The sequence below is a fragment of the Gossypium hirsutum genome, chromosome D08 (assembly GCF_007990345.1).
Source record: "Gossypium hirsutum isolate 1008001.06 chromosome D08, Gossypium_hirsutum_v2.1, whole genome shotgun sequence".
Taxonomy (NCBI): Eukaryota; Viridiplantae; Streptophyta; class Magnoliopsida; order Malvales; family Malvaceae; genus Gossypium; species Gossypium hirsutum.
In genome coordinates, this window is record NC_053444.1 from 39,969,713 (window position 1) to 39,986,454 (window position 16,742).

Here is a 16,742-nt window from a genome sequence, read left to right on the forward strand (position 1 = left end):
ATCTTTTTCTTGAGCTTAGTTGGCGTTCACATAATTAAAAGCTTATCTTATGAGAAAAGAAAAATGAATCATAAATTATGATAATTCACTATCTCCAAAACAACATCTTTAATTCACTAATCTCATCAATTAAATTACCAATTAACAACCCTTTTTTTAAGACTAAAAGGTACCTTTTATAAAAAAAAATTTTAAGATTCAAACTAATTCTGTTAAATATTGATTTAAGATTAAAATAATTAATATTTTTAAATACAAATAATATAAATAATTAATAAAATATATCCCTTTTTAAAAAAAATCCAATGGCTCTAAAACAAATATTAATATGCATATCAACCCTAAGTGTAATTTAAAAGTAAAATAGTATTTATAAAAAAATTAAAATAATAAATTTAATCTAAAAAATTTAATTAATATAATAAATTCCTTTTTAATTATTTTCCTGAGTAAATAAGATGCATATATTAAATCAAACTTGTACAAAAATCTCTTTAACTACATCGTTTTAGAAAATAATGATAAAATAATTTTCAAATTTAAAGGTAAATCAATACTTCTAAAACACCATTAAAAACTAAAACATAAAATTAAAAATAAATCTAAAATTAAAAAAAAACTTAAAAAAGCAATATTAAAGAAAAAAAAACAATTTCATGTCCATTAGAAACAAAAAAGAAAGGACTGGAATTTGCCTTTGAATTTTTTTGCCTTTAGGTTGAAAGAAAAAAAATTAGCTATCATTTAATTTTTCGTCTCTTTTAGTTTTTGAATTTGTATTATTTGTCAAATCATTTCAAAATGTTTGGAAGTTAATATTTGTTAACTTTGCTAACGTGGTATTTATTTTTTAAATTTAAAAATATTTTATACTCTTTATTAATTTTATTAATTTTAAAATAAATTTTTATATTTTTAAATTTTTTTAAATTTTAAAAAATAATTAATTGCTAACATGGCATCCATGTAGTAATTCACATGTATGCCACATCAACAATGCTAACTTTTTCATCAATTTTTAGGTAATTTAACAAACAATACAAGTTTAAAAGCTAAAAAGACGAAAGATTAAATGAACGGTTAAAATGATTTTTTTTATAAAGTTAGAGGGTCAAATAAGTCATTATGTCAAAAAGAAAAAAATCGGACAGGTGTCTCTCAAAATTACATTTAATTATTTCTTAAATTTGGTAAAATTTCATTAATAATATAGTTATAAAATTAAAACATAACAATATATAAGTTTAATCTTAAAGTATAGACTAATTTTCTTTACTTGCACTACGTTGATTGTATGTATTAATAAAATTACATTTAATTATTTCTTAAATTTTGTAAAATTTCATTAATAATATAGTTGTAAAATTAAAGCATAATAATATATAAGTTTAATCTTAAAAACACAATATAATCTTAAGACTAAATTTAAATAAACAATATCTTGAAATTACTTTAAAGTATAAATATTATAATAATAGATTGTACGAAAATTCTATTTTTATATATAATTTCTAACATAATTTTAATTATTAATTAGTGAATGTAAATTGTTAATTAAATTTAAATATTGTGACTACTAACAAATTTAGTGTATCATTATTTATATTTTTAAATATTTATTTTAATTTTAATAGTGTATTAATTTGTAAAAATAATGATAAACTTAAAAAGATTTTTTTTAATTTTTTTTAAATTTACAGTAGCTTATTCTGTAAAATTTAAGTTAAATTATTGAATAAAAGTAAAATGAAAGGGTTTGTTATGAAAATATAACTTAAAAAAAGGCGGAAGGGTTTATGGTCAAAATTTTCCCTCCACAAATGCTTACTTTCTTTCCTTACCCCATGTCAAATTTTTATAATGTAAACACATTGAAAATTTAAAAATATTATAATATATATTATTTTAAAATCATTTCTGCTAGCTCAAAAAATCAAATTGAAATTGCCATGGGAGGGGGTGAATTGGTTTTTTAAAATTTTGTGGGAGCTAGAGAATAAGGATGAAAAAATTGCACACAAGAATTTAGAGTGGTTCGATGCCTACTCCACTACCTCAGCTTTCCATGCTATGGATTTTCCCAAATTCACTAATTTGACAACCTTTGAGGACAAGGTTTAACCTTTCAAACTCCCTTAAGATTTCTACTCAAACCTTCAGACACAAACCCTCTCAAAGAAATACAAATAAGGAAACTAAGAACAAACCCTTACAATATCAGAATGTTTGTAAATTAAACTCAATTACAAAGAAGAACACTTAAGCTGATAGAATAACGATAAAGCTCACAAGTGTTTGTAAGAAAATTATAGAAAATTTTAGCACAAAGGTTGTTTGATTGATCTTTAAGCTTGAATATTCTCTCTTGTTGTTGTAGGATCTTTAGAAGTTGGTATTTATACCCTCTAATTCATTTCCAACCGTTGTGGTTGTTGAGGAATTAAATAGAAGCGTTGCTGATGAAAATACCAGATCATTAAATTCACCTACAACAAAAAGTATCAATACTTTTTCTACGAGTATCGATACTATTAGCATTTAATGTCTAATTCAGTGACCGTTAAAGTTAGTTTACAACGATACCAAAGACCATTTATCTATACCTAGTAAAAGGTATCGATATTTTTGAATGAGTATCAATACTTTTTGTGATCGTTTGAAAAATCATCAAGTCAGAATGAAAAATTGGTATCGATATAAAAAGATGGTATCAATAAAATACCATAGGTATCGATATATTTTGAAAATTATCGATACTTTTTGCTTTTGTTCAATTTTTGTTTCAAGTTAGTGAGCAAATTTGATATTGATATAGAAAAGGGCATCGATAAAAATTGTATGAGTATCGATACTTCTTGTAGAGAGTTTTTTTCAATCGATTTAAAAATGTTTCAATCGAGTTAAAAAGTTTAAAATTATTTTTGAACTTTGCCCAAAATTTTTTAAGTGTTCAAAATATTTTCTAAGATTTTTGGAAGTCTTGAAATGATTTTTATGCTTTGAACTTTATAATTTCTTTTTTCAAAAACAAACTTTATTCAAAAGCATTTTTGTTTGTTATATCGGAACAATTTATTAAATAAAGCTAGTTTAACAATCTCCCCCATTTTTATATAACAAAACATTTTGGTAAATTTCTTTTTGAATTTGTTACTCCCCCTTGTTAAAGTTTAATTTGAATCAATGACTTGGTTTTATGAATTTAAAACAAAGACTTGAGAGTGAAAAACCGGTCACTTAGGTGTTTGCATTAAAAGATTAGTCAAAAAATACTCAACCAAATACCAATTAAAATTACCTTTCTCTTCTCTTCTCCCCCTTTTTGTTATATCAAAAATCAACAAATAAAGTTTAAGAGAAAGACTTTGTTAGTCCAAGAAAAGAAATTTAAAAATTAAAATCAAACTAACATCAAGCCTTCAAGTATCTACAAAAGATACCAAAATAAGTGTAACACCATATATCCGGCCCAGTCGCGGAACTTAAGTACCAAAACGCTACATTAAACCTCACAACTTCATACACATTCACATAGTCACATTTACGTACAACCATCATCACATTCAAACATTTATAGGAGTATTGAAGCTAAAACACCTTAGGCATCATTCACACGACTTAACCTTTAATCGACTTTAGGAACAATTTAAAATCATGCTTAGGGACCAATTAACAATTTCAAAGACATTCACGTAGGTGTCGATACTCAATCGCAGGTACCGATATATATGAAGATAGGTATCGATACCATTAGGAAAATCGATACCTTTTTAGCATTCTATTTTTCCTCAAATTTTAAAACTAAGCAAATTATCGATACAAAGCAAAAGTATATGTATTTTTACCCTGAGTATCGAAACTCATGAAAGGGTATCGATACCAAAATGAGCTACTATTTTCTTTCACATTCGTTACAACATGGAAGTATCGATACTTATGCCCAAATATCGATACCTTTGCACAAAACATCAAAAAAACTACAAAACAGGGCAAAAATTCATACTTAAACATCTTCCTATCCAATAGGCATCAACTAACATACCATCCAACATCAAAATGATCATAATCATAGTCCAAAATAACATCTCTACCTCAAGTTAATTAAACTATAACAAAACCAGCAGAATAACGGTAAACATCCATCAAATCTTAAAAGTCTACAATCATATCAAAACACTAAAGACATAATAACATAAACAACCAAAATTCTAGCCACATGGCATTTATTCCCACAGTTCAAACAATAATCAAAATGTCACCTACTCAATTTACTAAGCCTAACTTGGATCACTTCCTTGGGACCGCACCGCTTACACCGTAACGCTAAATATCTGAAATGGTTTACAATGGAGTGTGAGAGCTTAAACAATCTCAATGAATGTATAGAATTACCGCAAAGATGCACAATATCATACGTTAAATGTAAGCAACAAAAGACACATTCACAATAAAGTTTAACTATAGTGCCAAACTAACATATTTATACATCACTTACTTATACATCTAACTTTGTAATCACATATTTATACATGCATTATATTTCACAAATGATTCATTAATTGATACATTAGCAACTTGAGACTGTGAAACATAAAAGTGGGTTATGTCATCACACATTAGATACACGAATCTCCAACACACCAATGACTCGAGGAGTCGAACATATCCCAAAAGTGTGGCATCAAGCAACACTCTCCTTCACACTAACATATCCCGATGAATGGAGCTTATATCACATTCCCTTGTCTCTCCAAACTGTCCTGAACCTTAATGCCCCAAAATCATAACACAAGGGTGAGTACTCACAAAATCTTATGGCAGGCCAACTATATCCAACGGTCTCAAAAAATCGCAAGTCCAAAGTATCCACAATAGAACACATATTTACTTACCATTTTTTGCACACTTTCACTGCACATTTACATCATTAACACAACATCATCACTATCACTTGGCATGTTTAGCATGCTCACAACTAAAACATTTCACAAGAGTTAACATAACATATATCACATATCACATTACACATCATACTACTTAATCTACAACACAAAGTCACAAATTTTGCAAAATAAATGAGAGGAATAAGAAAGCTTACACTCAAAACTTAGAGCAGGGGTTTAGGCTACTCTTAAGTTGTAACGCCCTAAAAACATGACTTTTCTTATTAGGTTGTGTCAATGAAAATGTGGGTGTTTCTGTGGTAATGTGCTCTGGTTGCTCATTAAAGGTCTGAGGCTCGAGTTGCATCTTTTAAAGTTTTGCGTATTCTTTAATTGAATTTTAGACTTGCATGTGTCACATAAGTTAAATTTTGTGTGTTAATGTCTCAACGATGAGCCTAGTGGTTCAATGGTTAAGCATCTGTCTGTTTCTTTGGTCATGTATTCAAACCTCTACGTGTGCATTAAGGAATATTATTTTTGCACTTCTCCTTAAATACAGATATTAGAATTTTAAATGAATTTCCTTATACGTTTAACTTCATTTCCCTCACTATTTTTTATTTTACTTTCTTCTTACTTTTTGGCATCATTTTTGAATTCCTCTTCGTATAACGTTCTGATAGGTTAATTGTTGAATCATATCGTACTGTTGGTTGTTTCAGTGCTTAACGGTAGTATTAAATTGTAGTAATTATTGCTGTTAGGTATGAATTGAGAATTTATTTGAAATCCCAAAGTGAGGGTGTTGATCGATTTTGCTTTGCTTTGTTTGCTCGTGGTTATGGAAGGTTAGGGGAAGGTCAAGATACGTCTAACGCTTCTCTCATCGTCTAGAACTCGAGTGTGCGCTGTTGAACTTCGATAAGCAAGTTTTGTTCGTTTCAGGTTTATGGGTTGAAGGTTTCAACGTTGATTGTTGTTGTGATTTATCGTATCCCTTTGAATCTCCATTAATTGAGTAATTGGATTGGATTTCTAGGCTTTGCGAGTTTTGCGATTTCTTCTGGCTCATTGTTGTTTTAGGTAAGGTATCGAAACCCTTCTTCTTTTGTATTTTTTTGTCGTCAGAAATGGGACAGTCGACAGCACATGGACTGCCACGCAGATGTGTGTGCAGGCCATGTATGCCACACAACAGTGTAGAAAGTCGTGTGGTGGACTGTGTAATTGACTAAGTTCAGATTTGAGACACATGGACAAGCTATAAGGGCGTGTGGTAGGCCATGTGTGAGATATTAAGGTGCAATGCTAACACGAGCTGGCACATGGGCATGTGTCCAGACCGTGTGACTCATTATTTATGTATTAGGGACACACGGGCAAGGGACACGAGCAGCACACGGGTGTGTGCCCAGACCATGTAACTCACTGAATTGGTGAATAGGGGCACACGAGCAGCCATACAACTGTGTGCCAGACCATATGGAGTCACATGGGCACCCACACGGGCATGTGAGCCTAAAGCACCAAATTTCTGTTAACACCATAATTATTGTACGAGACGAGTGTAAGTCGTCTGTAGGATATGTATGAACTAAACTGAACTGTATGATCTACTTTATCATGATTATAAACTGGTTTTACATACCAGTAAGAGACAATTCGTAAGAATTTAAACCCTCTGTTATATTGGAACTGTACGATTGTATCTGCATAAGAATATATATTGGTCATTTTTTCTCAGCATTTGCATAGGTCAGAAATTATGAATTGAAGGAAGTGTTATGTACTGATTTGGTGGTTAAACCACCCGTAATTATATATGATATGGCAGTGAGACTGTAAACACTACAACGTGTCATACCGACATTATAATGTGTATAGGGAGACACGAGTATTATATACCTACTGGTGTGTTGGGTTGGTTGGATATGGTGTGTAATGGATGGGGGTAGGATAACTACATCTATATCTGTATTTACATCTGAATCTATTTTTTATATGATCTGTTGTATATCTAACTACTCTGTATCCGAACTATTATGAGCTATTAATTTGATAATAAGACTGAGTGTGTTGTCTAAATTCTCAATAATATTTAAGTTATTTTATGTACATTGAGTATGTACATTTTACATTAGGTTGTAACGTACTAACTAGACTGAATGAATTTCAGGAACCTCTCAGAACCAAGCGGTTGGCGGACGCTAGACTTGGTCATCTAATGGCCCTATTTTAAATATATGTGTGTGTTTAAACTTTTTATTTGTTTTCCAACTCTAAGTTTTGAGATTGAATTATGTTGAATGGTTGATGGTTTTAAGACTTATTTATGTATTGATTAAACCGACTTTAAGTGCATCTATTTTCTGGTAAGTTCATTTGATATCCTAGACTTGGTCTTTTCTTCTAGGTCGGGTTTAAGGTGTTACATAATCTCTCATTTAACACTATGAATCGTGTCTACAAGCAACAATTTCAAATACTCACTGTTCACGTTTTTGCCTATTTGCCGAAAGTTTAAACTAGCTTCTCTTTGCCTTTCGCCTTGCTCGAAGAAGGCTCCAACGGTTTCGAAGCTTCACCAAAATAAATTGCACAATAAACACAATTAATTTACAACCTTAGACACACCTCCACAAGAAAAAACATAAATTAAAGGTTAGTTCCTCTTGGAATTGAAATTTTTGATTACCAACTTCGAAATTCAAATATCTTACTCTCTACTCAATACCATTATTTAAAATCAATTCAAATCATCTAATTATTCATCTAAGAATAATTCTCAACCTTCAAACCACACAAAACTGCTCAAATTCATGGTTTCGAAAATTTGACATACATGGCCAATTTTAATGAAAACTCAACAAAACCTTTGAATTCTTTAACAAAACTTTAAGGAGAGTTTAAAAACATTCTAATTATATCAAAATAAGTTGAAAAACACTTTGAAACAGTAATTTTATTCAAAATACCAAATTTCACCATTAAGGACCCAAATCTTAGCTTCTACACAAAACCTTTGATTCAATGGCTTAAAACTCGATTTCAAAGGCTAGACTACAACAAAAACTATTAGAAAAACAAAACATTACCTTGATTGAGTGAAGAACAAATGATTGATTGAAAATCCAGAAAAACTCACTTGAAGAAAAATTAATGGATTTAATGGTGTTCTTGGGGTCTTTCTTTGAATTTGAAGGGGTTTTTATGTTTGAAAGGTGATAGAAAATAAGAGATTTGAGTAATAGAGACCAAAAATTGAAGAATGAAGTTTTGGGGGTTTTTCTCTCTAATGGACGACACAAAAAAAGGGTGAAAGGGTGTTTCTCTTTTCTCTTCTTTCTCGTTAAAAATAGGGTGAAAGGGGGAAATATGGGCTAATTTTAAAACTTGGTGTAGTAGCTTTAAAGCTACCCTTAAGTTTAATATTTTTACAAAACAGTAGAAAAGGGTGAAAGGGTGTTTCTCTTTTCTCTTCTTTCACGTTAAAAATAAGGTGAAAGGGGGAAAATATGGGCTAATTTTAAAACTTGGTGTAGTAGCTTTAAAGCTACCCTTAAGTTAAATATTTTTACAAAACAGTCATCTTTTTAAAATTTAAAGCCTATTTCACACTATTTTCATAAATTAGTTTAAATTTCTAAAGCCATAAACAAAGATATTTTTGGGTTACCACATTTTGAATTTTCGAACTCATTTTGTGCAATAATTCCAAAATTACCTTTGAAACTTCTAAACCCAATTTTGGGATGTAACGATAAGTGTTAAAGTTCTAACACATAAAGATAGGTAAATGTGCAATGAAAATGATTAAAATGCATGGGAGAAAAAATGCACTTTAGTCTTCTTGAGGTGGAAGAGTTGGAAGAAATTGAGACATAAGATATGCTATATTTTCCTCCATCTTAGACATGCTAAAGTCTAGGCCTCTAAAGTCAACTCGAAAAATCCAATTACTCTAAGAATTACTAGTGTGCCAGCTGAAAAATTCTGTTCTTGTGGTGGATCAGAAGAAGTGGCATGGATAGGAGTTGGCTTTGGTGGAGGAATATCATTATTCTCTTTTTTGATGTCTTCACCATCAACCTATTGAGGATTGGGTTGGTCATCCTTAACCCAATTTTCGGTAAGAAGATCCAATTTGAATCCAGCACAATGAAGAGCAACAGAACTAATAGTTTGAAGCTTAACGGATAAGGGAGGATCGACATGGGTAGGGATGTTTAGGCTTATAAAGATGTAAGACATGTACGTTCCAAAAGGCAAGGTGAGGGTACTAGAGAGCTCCTTACCAATGCTTTTGGTAATGTTATTAAATAAAATTAAAGTAAGATCGAGATGCTTATTACTATGAAAACAATCAATACACCAATAATCGGTAGATTGAAGAACGACACGTTTTGAGATTGGACGCAATATCAATGTGATAATAAGAAGCAAAACACGATCATAGACATTGAGCTTGGATGCGTATGAGCGTTGAACATTCAAAGCCGAATTTAAAGGCCTTTCTCATTCGATTCACCACCGGAAGAAGTTTTAAAAATTTGTCAAAGTTTTCCAAAGTGAGAGAAATAGGTGTTTTTATAAGAAAAGAGTTAATGGCAACCATGATCTCACTTGTTTCATCATTTTCGAGTCTAGCATTCGAATAAAATGCTCGAACAAGATTAGCATACGTTGGTGAAAAAATTTTAAAAAAGTTAATCCAATGTCATTCGGTCAAAGTTTCAAGAAATCAAAAGTTAATTTTGGCTAAAAACTCAAAATTAAGTGTCCGTAAAACGTTAACTTTACATTTAGAAAAATAATGGTCACAACGGTAAGAATCATTGTCCTCTCTAAAGCAATCATTTAAAGAAATGGTTTAACCACTGGATTTATTTGAAGACGAAGGCCCGGAACCAAGGCGTTTCTTGATAGACATTGTAACTAACTAGATTAGAGAAGACACTATTTGCACTTAAAATTTTAGTTGGGAATTTTATCAAACACATTGTAAGTAAAGGGTTTAAAGAAAATTTTTAAGATTTTGGCTAAGTTTACGTAACCTCCTGCAATAAAATAAAATATATAGACTCCAAATAACCTAAAAACACAATTTTCAACCAATAATTTAACAAAAATTCAAAAAAAAAATCGAAATGAGAAAAATGAATTTTACCACAAAATTGCTTGGAAATGATGAAATTTGAAAGAAAACTTGTTAAATCCTCGTATAAAAAGGCAATGTTGGTTGTTTTGTATCAAGATTTTAAATAAAAGGTGAAAGATTTGAAGATTTGTGAATATAGGTGTGATAGCCCGAAATAGGGCCTAATCAGAACAGTGGTTTTGTAACCACAAATCTGAAGTGAAATAGTTTAATTTATAAATTTTTATTAATTACCAATTGATTGAAATATTGTGTGAAAATATGGATAGGAAATTTTAATGATTTAGTGCCTAATTGAATTTTTAGGACTAAATTGAGAAAAATGCAAAGTGTGTCTAATTAGTGATTAAAGGACTTAATTGAATTATTGCATGAATATGGAAGTGTTTATGTGGCAAGTAGACCATAAATTAGTGTTATGGACACATAAGGGTAATTCTAGAAAAATATCTAAGTAAGTGGGTCAAGGGCATTTTTGTCAAAATTGAATAAAAGACAAAATAAGATGAAAACAAGTGTTCATCTTCTTCAAATTAGACCCTTGCTGCTAAAAATTTCATGTCACCATAGCTAAGGTTCTTAATCTTTCTAAGCTCAATTGTAAGTGATTTACTGCCCTGTTTTTAATTATTTTCGTATTTTTATGCTTATTGAAGCTTGAATTTCATTTTTCTACCATTTATTTTAAATGAAATTAAACTTTAAAAAATTTACCCATTCATGATATAGTTGTAATTTGATGAGTGATGATAGATAATGAAATATTGAAGTGCTAATTACTAGTTTTACTAGATGAATTTCGATAAAAATGTTTAAAAAAGGACTAAATTGTGAAAGATAGTAAAGTGTGCATAAAGTTGTGATTTTGTGAAATTGAGGGCTGTTATGAGCATGAAATATGATTTAGTGAGGTTTAAAATTTAAGAAATTTAGTGAATTTTATTTTTACAAGCTTTGGGGCAAAAGTGTAATTTTTGAAATGTTATAGGAAAAAATGTAAATTTGCCAAAATATTGTGTATGAATTGTATTTGAATGGAATTTTGATAAACTATATTAAATTGTGTTAATATAGATCAAGAAAGAAGGAATAGTGAAAGTGATCGAGGAAAAGAGAAGGTTATCGACTAATTTACGAAAATAGTCGTTTTGCATCTGAGGTAAGTTACGTGTAAATAATAGCAACATATTTTTATAAATTGTGAATTATATTTGATATGTGAATTAATATTGAATGTGGAAGGAAAATTGTTCATGAATTATTCAAGTGATAAAGTGTTTAAAATAAAGTATTAAGTTTAAATTCCCGGTTGAACTTAAGAATAGAAATGGATACAAGTGACATGTCACTAGAGACCAGTGTTACAGTGTTACAGTGAGTCTCGGGTGCTGGGTGATCTAGCATGTGTTGCAGATACCTGATAGCTTGTATAAGCAGGCCCGTGGACATTTTCAGGGTTTTTGATCAGTGGTAGCTTCGACTACATTCCAGTGGTAGCTATGGCTACATATCAATGGTAGCTTCGGCTACATATCAGTGTGGCACTTATGTGCTAATTCTCTACGTATCCGTGTATATTCCGAGTGTTCAGCGGGATTAATAATGAGTTAAAGTAAATATGAAATGAGGTGTGTATGCAGGTACATTTGAAAGAATGAGCATATGTGATAAAGGTTAAGTGTGTAAATGTATATGCAAGTGAATTTGGTAAGATTGTGCATATAAAAGTGATTGAAATTGCTAAGAAATGTATTGATTAGTTATATGTTAAAAAATGTTAATTATTAAATGAGTGTTTATTGTTTATATGTAACTTACTAAGCTATTAGTAGCTTAATCCTTTCTTCCTTTCCTTTGTTTTATAGTGTTTTGAGCTTACTTGAATTGGGGATCGTCGGCGCTTCGTATCACACTATCAACAGACATCTCGGTATTATGTGATTTCAAAACTTTTAAAGCTATGGCATGTATAGAGACTTATTCATTTTGAGTATGTTCATATGATATGGCTAAAGATTAGCTATTGAAATGGTTAGTAAATAACATGTTTTGGTGTTATATATGTTTAAATGGTAGCTAATACAAAGAAGCAGTTTTTCAACAGCAGCAGTGACGTGATTTTAAAAATCACCAAAAATAGTAGAAATGGAATTAGAGAGTGAATGATATATATAAATAAATATTATCAAGTCTATTTTTACATGAAAGAACCGGTGTACGCAAAGAAATTTTATATTTTGAGATATTTTAATTTTAGTGAGATAAGGTCAGAATGGCTTTTGAAGTCCTCTGTTCTGACTTTAAAAATTCATTAAAAATTGTACAAAAATAATTAAGGGTCATAATTTATATTTCTAAATTCCCTAGTGAGTCTATTTTCAAAATAATCAAACGATAACATTATATGAATTCTGTACAATGAGATAATTGATTTTTAGTGACAAGAGGTCAGAACTGTCAAGCAGTGAAATAGGGAAGAATTTAACGAATAAACTGTACTAGTTGGCTAAGCCAAAAATTCTGGAAATTTTATGAGTTTAGTTTCAGATAAAATTTATGAATCTAAAATTTGAGTTTCGTAACTTAAGTTATAATTAAATTAGTGACAGTCGCGCAGGTGGACAATTTTGTTGGGAATAGTGAAATTAATTTTAAAAGCAAATTTTTGTGTTTCGAACTAGTAAGTTAAGTCAGATAACGCCTCGTGCTCGACTCCGGCAACGGTATCGGGTAAGGGGTGTTACAATAGGGTTGAGAGGTTCTAAGAAAAATTGGTTAAGAAATTTGAGATTTCCTCATTCTATTAAAAACATGCTACAGGAGTCTTTAAAACCCAACGAGTATCGATATTGATAAGATAGTGCTAGTATCGATACCAAATGTTGAATTTGTTTCCCAAAGTTCTAATACATTCTAAACTAACTTAGAATGACTTTTTATAAATTTCTAATGATTTCACATGTCAAATTTAAGTATGATGCATATGAAACATAGAGCATTATAAGACGTGCAAAAATTAATTATTAACACCCATCAAAGTCTAATTTAGCATATTCAAAGGCATTCAACGATATGTAAATTAGACTAAATAAGTCAAAAATAGACTAATCATGCAAAATCAACTCCCCCTAGCTAATTGCATATAAGATCCATTTAAATAATTTGTTCATGCTTTTTTTTTCAAACAATTTAATGCCTAAAACATTTTGAAAACAACTAAGTCCATAAATTTATTTGAATACAAAATCAAGACAAGGTAGTGATACCCAGTTCTCTCCTAAATGTCCAAAATCTTTCTTTATCTAAAGGTTTTCTAAAAATGTCAGCTAATTGATGCAAAGTGTCTACATACTCTAGAACAATATCACCTCTTTAGACATGATCGTTGATGAAATGCTATCTTATTTCAATATGTTTAGTCTTAGAATGTTGGATGAGATTTTTAGTGAGACAAATAACACTAGTATTGTCACACTTGATAGGAATACTATCTATATCAATTACATAGTCCTTAAGTTGTTGTTTCATCCATAAAACTTGAGCACAACAACTACTGATAAAAACGTATTCCGCTTTGGTGGTAGACAACACAACACTATTTTGTTTCTTTGAAAACCATGAAATTAACATGTTGCCTAAGAATTGACAAGTACCAGAGGTGCTCTTCCTATCTAGTTTGCAACCTCCAAAGTCCGGATCTGAGAAAGCATGCAAGCTAAAGGATGAATCTCTAGGATATCAAAGTCCTAAATTAGGAGTGTCTCTAAGGTACCTAAAAATTCTCTTAACGACTTGTAAATGAGATTCCTTAGGACAAGATTGATATCTAGCACACAAGAAAACACTAAACATAATGTCGGGTCTACTTGTGGTAAGATAAAGTAAACAACCAATCATTGACCTATATAATTTAATATCTACACATTTATCTTATTCATCTTTGCCAAGCTTTGTAGAAGACCTCATGGGTGCACCTTGTGGTTTGAGGTTGTCCACCCCAAATTTTTTTAGCATTTCCCTTGTGTCCTTAGCTTGATTGATGAAGATGACATCCTTCCTTTGATTGATTTGGAGTCTTAAAAAGAAGTTTAGTTCTCCCATCATGCTCATCTCAAATTTGCCTTGCATTAACTTGGAAAATTCTTAACAAAAAAGATCATTAGTAGCACCAAAAATAATATCATCAACATATTTTTGAACTACTAATAAATCATTTTCTTTTCTTTTAATAAAAAGTGTTATGTCAACCTTCCCTTTATAAAAACCTTTTTCAACAAGAAAATTCAATAGTCTTTCATACCAAGCTCTAGGAGCTTGTTTCAAACCATATAAAGCTTTTGAAAGTTTGAAAAATGGTTTGAAAATTTTGGATCTTTAAAACCAGGTGGTTGTTCAACATACACTTCTTCATTTATAAAACCATTTAGAAAAGAACTTTTAACATCCATTTGATATAATTTAAAATTATTAAAGTATGAAAAAGCTAAAAGTATTCTAATGGCTTCCATTCTAGCTACAAAAGCATACATTTTATCATGTTTATTCCTTCCTCTTGAGTGTAACCTTGAGCAACAAGCTTAGCCTTGTTCCTCACTATGTTACCACTCCCATCCTAGTAGATTTTTCTCAAGGTCTTTCTACAAGGGCCCATACATTGCGTCTCTCAAATTGATTTAATTCCTCTTACATAGCCAATATCCAATATTCATCATTTAAAGCTTCTTTGATATTTTTAGGCTCAATGCATGAGATAAATGTAACATAATTACATGTATTTCTAAGAAAAGATCTAGTAGTTACTCCTTCGGATAGATCTCCCAAAGTCTTACCACATTTCACATAGTTGTACTCTCTTGGATGATTAACTTGTTTTTCCTCTATTATGAGCTCCTTTAGAGCATCTTGTGTTAGTTCTTGAATCTTGTCATTTGATGAATGATCAACTTTAGCATCATTGTTTAATATTCCAATATCATCATCATCAACACAAGTATCCTTTTTAGGAAGAGGGTTAGCATCATTGAAAACAACATGTTTCGATTCTTCAACTACTAAAGTTCTTTTATTAAAGACTTTATAAGCTTTAGAATTTAAAGAATAACTAAGAAAAATTCCTTCATCACTTTTTGCATCAAATTTATCAAGATTGTCTTTGTCATTTTTTAAAATAAATACTTGCATTCAAAAGGATGAAAATAGGTAATGTTAGGCTTTTTGATTTTGAAGAATTCATATAGAGTTTTCTTTAAAAAATGTCTAAACATTACTCTATGAACAATATAGCAAGCGGTGTTTGTGGTTCCGCCTAAAAATAATTTGGTATTTTGTTTTCACAAAGTATGGTTCTATCCATTTCTTCTAAAGTTCTAGCTTTGCTCTCAATAACTCCATTTTGTTAAAAGGTTGTAGGTGCTGAAAGATTATGGCTAATCTCATTTGAGTTGTAAAAATTTTTAAAATCAAGATTTTGAAATTCGGTTCCATGGTCACTTCTAACATTAGTGATAGAGTAAGCTTTTTCATCTTGATTGATTTTTGAAAATATGACTAATTTTTCTAAAGCTTCATCTTTAGTACTTAAGAAAAGAACCTAAGTAAATCTAGAATAATCATCTACCAGCACAAAAGCATATTGTTTTGCACCCAAGCTAGTAGTCCTAATTGGTCCAAAAAGATCAATGTGAAATAATTGAAGAACTCTACTAGAAGATACATCATTTTTAGGTTTAAAAGAAACTCTCTTATGTTTGCCTTTAACACATGTATCAACAACTTTATTTAAATCAAAATCAATTTTTGGCGAACATCTCTCTCTCTCCTCCAAAAATTCCCAAGTTTGACATTTTTCCTGTTACTTGGCAAAATTCCCTTTTCCCTTGCCTTCTGAATTCTGTCGTAATCTTGTCGTTCAATCTCGGTATTCTAGTTCTTTAATGTTGTTGTGCAGCTTGGTAAGTGTAAGGGGTAATTTTTTTTGTGTAGGTTAGGGAATCATTTTTCTTTAGCTATTCTAAATCGATTCTATCCTTTTCTTTTTAGTAATGTGGTTTTGGGTTGTTTTCAGCGAATCGTGAGGAACAGAATTCTCCTATTACAAAATCGTAGTCGTGTTTATTCAAGAAGTTGGGTAAGTATCGAACACTTGAATTTTACTATTGTCGATTTTGTTGGTTCAGATTAATTATGAATTAAAACTGATTTTGGGGAGCATGTGATGTTGATTTTTTAGGTTTTGGTGGGCTCGATTTTATAGTAGCATCAAAATCGTACCAGGTGTGTACCCTAAACACGAAAATCGAGGTTTGGCGAAAGCTGAAAAAATGGGTTGTCGACGCTACACGAGCGTGTGCCCGACCGTGTGTGAGACATGGTTGTGTGACTAACGAAGGTGTGGCAGTGTGCTCGACATGACCGTGTGACAGTGTGAGTATGGTCGTGTGGGCCACACGGGCTAGGCCAGGTTTGGTGGGCCGCACGGGCATGTGGGCCCAGAATTTTAAAATTTTTCCTAGGATCACGCGGGTCGTTCTAATCAACTGTAGACCTATTGTAGGGTTGGTAAGGGCTAACCAAACCCTATTTCATGTTATCTAATACTCTGATAGTCTAATTTGTGTAGGAAACTGATATGTATGCCTGATTGTACTGTTAAGTATGTATTTATCTATATACGAGCATGTTAAGCATGTTTATTCTGT